Here is a 6,000-nt window from a genome sequence, read left to right as displayed (position 1 = left end):
CCATCGCCTCGGCCGCGTCGATTGCGGCCGCAATCTCGGCGGCCTCCATCGCCGCCGCCGCCGCCGCCGAAGCCTCTGACGCCCGTACGGCCACGTGGTACCCCGGGGTGTCATCCGGATCGCCGTCCTCGCGGAGGATGACCTGCTCCGGCGGCAACTTGATCTCCGGCGGCGAGGGAGGGGCGGCCGGCGCGGGCGCCGCTGCCGGGTGTGCACCGTGGCCGCCGCCACGTCTACGGCGATCGTGCGGTGGAGGCGGTGCGCGAAGACGGCCGCTGCGGCCCGTCAGGTCGGGGGTCACGCCGACCGCCGCAAGGCGGAAGGCGGCCATGACCTCCCAATAGTCTTTCCCGCGCCAAAAGTGCTTGCGGCCTTCGATGTTGTGCCGGCCGCCGCTCTGGTTGCGGAGCTCCTCCTCCGTCGCGCAGGGACCCGGCGTCGCGAAGCCGTCCGCGTCGATCTTCCAGTTGCGTGGAAGACGACAGCCCGGCGGCACAGGGAGGCAGTAGCGATGGAGCTCCTCCGTCTCCGGCACTCCGATGCTCGTCGGCCATGCACCGGGGATGTCGTCGTCATCGTCGCCGCCGCCGGTGCTGCTGCTGCCGCGGTAGAACGCCATCGACGGTGGTCGTCGGTGGAACGGGTGTTGCGAGGGGCGTCGGTGGGATGGGTGTGGGCGTCGGACGGACGGGAGGGGCTTCTTATATAGCGGCGGGCTGCGGGCGGGGCGGGGCGGTGGGAGGGGTGGCGGGTGGGACGCCGGGGCTATAACGCCGGCGTGTTAATGACCGCGCGGCAGGCGGGCAGGTGGCAGGCGGTTTGACCCTCGGGCGCCACGATCGACACGTCCGGAGGGGGCAGGCCAGGCGGCGGGCCTGTCGGCTGGCAGGTGAGGAGGCGGCAGCGGTGGCGTCCGGCAGGCGCGGCGGCAGGCGAGGAGCCGACAGCGGCGGCAGGCGGCAGCGGTGGCGTCCGGTAGGCGCGGCGGCAGGCGGCAGCGGTCGCGCGGCAGGCGAGGAGGCGGCAGCGGTGGCGTCCGGCAGGCGGCAGCGGTGGCGCGGCAGGCGAGGAGCCGACAGCGGCAGGCGGCACGCGCGTGAAACCGCCTGCGTGCATGCGCGCCTCGGGCGGCGTGATTGGTGGACGGGAGGGGCCGCGACGGGTGCGGACTGGCGGGGGCGGGGGACGTGGGGGGTGGGGCCGCGACGGGTGCGGCGCGGCGCGGATGACGACGCGCGGCAGTCCTACGCGTTGACTGCGGGGCTGCCGCGTTGATCGCGGGCGGGCCGCGCGGGTACGTCTGCATGCCTGCCACGTCACCAGGCGCGTGCGGACGGACGGTTTAATTTTCTTTCCCTCGCGGACGGGCGGGCTGTATTCATATACGTATAGCTCCGGCTGTTTCTTTTTTTGCGGGCGGGCGGGCGGACGCTTATTCAAAATATGTCCATCCTGCCCTCTGTTATGAAGAGGTATTGGGCAATCTCGGCCGTCCTTGTGTTTGAGGGGTCTACCGAAGCGGAAGTGTTTTTTTTATAGATCTGTGCAGCAGCAGGACCTTTGCCACTCCACTATCTTAATTCTTACGGTAACACCTGCAACTAAAAAGGTGCTCTATTTACTATCTGCCCTCTAATTATTATTTGTGATTTGTTGATTACCTCATCTTTTTTAACCATTTTTTTAGGTATTTCTCCTAGAGTTATATTTGTCCATCTTACACCAAATTAGCTATTTTTCTGAATCATCGAGTCCACTGTGAATAAATCCTAATTCATCTCCAGAATGAAGCAGTAATTAATTTTGAATACAATGCTTAGTTCGCGGTCTGCACGGTTCGGGCTTTGAGTTACAGCCCACTGCAACCTAGCTAAACTTAGCTGCTCTGTACCCCTCTTTTCTCCAATCTGTCATCGTAGTTCTTGGTGAGTGGCGCAAAAGGTTGACGAGTATAAGGGATTTGGTCATACTTGCATTGTTTTGTAAGTTATGAGGAATCTTTTCCATTATATTTTGTAGAATCATGGTGGCTTCGCGAGTTTTTTTTTAACATGAGTGGTTTTTTCAACTTGGTAGATGTTGATGCCAGGCTAATTTTTGGCTGCCTTCTAAATAAATTTTAGACATTCTTGCAGCTCTCAACTCATTTTACATTATATGTACAAATTGGTAGATGTTATCGGCCTGATGATTGGTGTTACGGATTTATTGCCTCCAACTGGTGCTGCTAAAGAGCCAAGGCGCCAAATATGTATCACTGATGAACAGCATATTTCCCATTGGTTTCTATGTTTACCATCTTTACACACATTGTTGTGCCAGAATCCTGTGTAGTCAAGCGACTACACAGGTTAAGCGTGGTTTCGCCACTGGTTACAGGAGTACAGGCAGGCCACACATCAAGGGCAAAAACACAGGAGAGTTTTACAGGAGCAATGCCGACAGGTGATCATCCAGTACCACGCAAAGGAGGGTGAAGGCCCGGGACTCATTTGAGTGTCAGTCGTCCTAGGCCTCATCTGTGGCGTCATACATAGCTGCTTCTTCGTCCAGCTCGTCAACGACGTCGTCCGAGAACTCATCCATTGCCTCGAAGAGAACTGGCAGCATTGCGTCCCCCTCCAGCTCCTCGACGTCCTCACCCAAGTTGGCGGCAGTGGCGTCATACATAGCTGCCATGGATGCTTCTTCGTCCAGCTCGTCAACGATGTCGTCCGAGAACTCATTCATTGCCTCGAAGAGAACTGGCAGCATTGCGTCCCCCTCCAGCTCCTCGACGTCCTCACCCAAGTTGGCGGCAGTGGCGTCATACATAGCTGCCATGGATGCTTCTTCGTCCAGCTCGTCAACGATGTCGTCCGAGAACTCATCCATTGCCTCGAAGAGAACTGGCAGCATTGCGTCCCCCTCCAGCTCCTCGACGCCCTCACCCAAGTTGGCGGCAGGAGCAGGTGGCATCTGAGGAGGTGGTGGCATCTTCATGACGGTCAGTACGTGCATCCAGTGACGGTAGACTGATGTGTCAAAAAAGACTTTGCCGAATCCCCCGTTCGCGATGAGAGGATCTGCATCTAGAAACTCGAGGTAAGGCCGACCGGTGCTAAAGTCAGCCTGAATGCCAAAGCCAACGAACATCACCATATGCGTTCCCAGCGCATCGCCTTCTTCATGACTAAAATCATATATTTCATCAGCTCCATGTCTCCCCAAACGGCTGTTTGCCGGCATTGAGCCTACCACACACCTACCGTGGAGTATGTGCTCCGCAACAGTCTCAAATTTCACCTTGCACAGCTTCTGGTAGTCCTCGAGTTTGATTAGCTACTCGCCTTGCCAGTGATCGGACGTAGCGGGCACTCCCTGTTCCCTAAAGATCCTTACTGCCCTCGTTTCTCTGTCCTCAATCATCGGTATCTGAGACTCAGCAAGCATCTGCCTCTCCTCTGCGAGTGACATACCAAGATCGGCCTCGTATTGGTCAACATACTTATAGGCATTGAACTGAATGTTGTTACTTGGTAGGTACTTGATCAATAGCAAATTGTCTATAGGCATCGGTCTCACCAGAGGAGCAAAATGCCTGAAACAGACAGCTCTCGTCACCCTTCTGATCTCTGACAACCAGAGGCATAATATGGCGCCCTCGAAAAAGATTCCTTCTCAAAGAAAACTCTAGCTCGCCATTTGGGAGGCGTTCCAGATTCCATCTCTGCTGGTTAAACCTCAATGCCGGCGCCATGCCCCCTCAACGCGATCTGCGTCGCACGATCTCAATATGATCCGTCAAGCAGATGCTTCGTCAGCACGATCCGATGATGTGTGACCTGCCCGATCTAGTTTAACGACCTGCTTGCTGGATTTTGTGGAAGCGGCTCGATCCCAACGTGCCGGGCAAGGAGGTAGGGTTTTCCAACACACACAAAAAATCGCTAGAAAGCGAGCACGCGCGACCGAGCAAGGACGAGGTCGAGGAGCCTCGGGCGCGGGGAGATCCAGCAAGGGGAAGGAGAGGAGCAAGGCGGCGCGGGGAGCTCACGGTCGCAGGTGACGAAGAACGTCGGCGGGGCACGGCGCAAGGAGGACGTCGAGGAGGCTCGGGCGCGGGGAGATCCAGCAAGGGGAAGGGGCGTAGCAAGGCGGCGCGGGGAGCTGGCCGTCGCCGGCGACGAAAAACGGCGGCGGGGCACAGCGAAAGGAGGAGGTCGAAGAGGCTCGGGCGCGGGGAGAACCAGCATGGGGAAGGGGAGGAGCAATGCGGCGCGGGGAACTGGCGGTCGCCGGCGACGAAGAACGGCAGGGGGGGCACCGCGCAAGGAGGAAGTCGACGAGGGCCGGATGCGCGAGGGCAAGTGGCTGTGGCGCTGCGGGAATGGGTTCGGGCGCTGGGGGCTCTGGAGTCCGGACGTGTCCGGACAGAGAGGTGGGGGGCTGAACCTCTCTGAGCCGTTGGATCTCTGATCCGACGGGTCAGATCGAGGGAAATTGGCCGATCTAGGGTTTTGGGTAGGGTTTGCCACCAAGGCTAAGAGAAGAGTTGGAAATTAGAGGCATAGTAGCAAGTTTTTTTATTGGAAAATACTCTCTCTGTTCCAAATATAAGCATTTCTAGACATTCTAACAAGTGACTACATACGGAGCAAAATGAGTGAATCTACACTCTAAAATATGTCTACATACATCTGTATGTTGTAGTCCATTTGAAAACTTATATTTAGGAACGGAGGGAGTATATATTTTTTCCCTAGGATTTTCTAGGGTTTGTTCGTCCTTTCGTGATCTAATCGTCGGAGTCCACAATTTCCTCATGTCCGGTCGGCCTTGGGTCGCCGGGCGCAAGTATAGGAGATCCAGAGTACCTACATTACGAAGAGCGCGCATTATGAAGAGCACAAAGTTCCAAGGTTGATCGCCATTAAAACCTTACCCATCCTCACGGTCACTACTTACCTATCATCACACTCGGTCATCTCTGTGTCTCTCACTCTCCCTCTTATCTACCGCCATGAACTCCGGCAGCAACTCCAACCCCTTCCCTTGGGGCATTGGATGGAGGGCTTTCTTCCTCGGGTGCTCGCTCAGTGACCACACCAAGAGTCGGACGCGGTGCGGAAGAAGGCGATGCCGGAGAAGTTGAAGATGCTGATTCCTGACCCAACAAAGGACACTATGTCGGTCGACATCCTACGCTGGGCCATGAATCAAGCCGACTCTAGCGACGCACGACAGAGGTCAAGGTGGACCAAGTACAGAGAGTACATGCGCCCTCATGACCATCGTGCCGCATCGTACTTCACGACAGGAATTGTGGTGGCGGTGGAGGAGGAACAAGAAGCGGTGGCGATGGAGGTGGGAGAAGAAGTTGCGGTGGCCATGGTTGTAAGGGCGCCGGAGCCAGGACACCGAAGCATGCCAATCGATCTGGACTACGACGAGGAATAAAAGACGGTGGTGCAGCTCGAGGAGAAGAACAAGGGCAAGGGTAACCGCGGCTTCAAACGCCTCCAGGGTAGCTGAGGCTAAGATCTAGAACTATTGTGTAAGATTTACCCCCAATCCACCTTACCCTTGTACTCAATCTCGATCGGTAACCTCAAATCCATCAGTACTACGAACTCATGACGATGTTATGATCACTCCTATGGCTATTTATCCTGATTCCCCATTCCCCTAATGTAGATCGAACCTAAACGCGGATCGAATGTGAATGAGTAGGTAGGAGGTGAAAAAAGTGCTTACCGTCATTGTCGTGCCGAAGGTGATGATGCGGAAGCCGGTGAAGGGGCTGGTGGTCGCCTTGCTCTTCTCTGATCTGCTGCACGCCGTCGCCGCGCCGCCGTCGGTGAGAGTGGGGAGAGGGGATAGGAAGTGCTAAGGGGGCGGTGAGGGTAATAACTGCCGGCTCTTCGGGAAGCAACGCGGCTTCTCGAGCGTGGCTCCACGCGTGTCGTTCAAATAAGAGTTGTACCCGTACGGAATTATCCTCTTTCTCAGTATGATCTC

This window comes from Triticum aestivum, chromosome 7D, assembly GCF_018294505.1.
Source record: "Triticum aestivum cultivar Chinese Spring chromosome 7D, IWGSC CS RefSeq v2.1, whole genome shotgun sequence".
NCBI lineage: Eukaryota > Viridiplantae > Streptophyta > Magnoliopsida > Poales > Poaceae > Triticum > Triticum aestivum.
The sequence above is the reverse complement of the archived record's forward strand: the minus strand, read 5'-3'. Positions refer to the sequence as shown.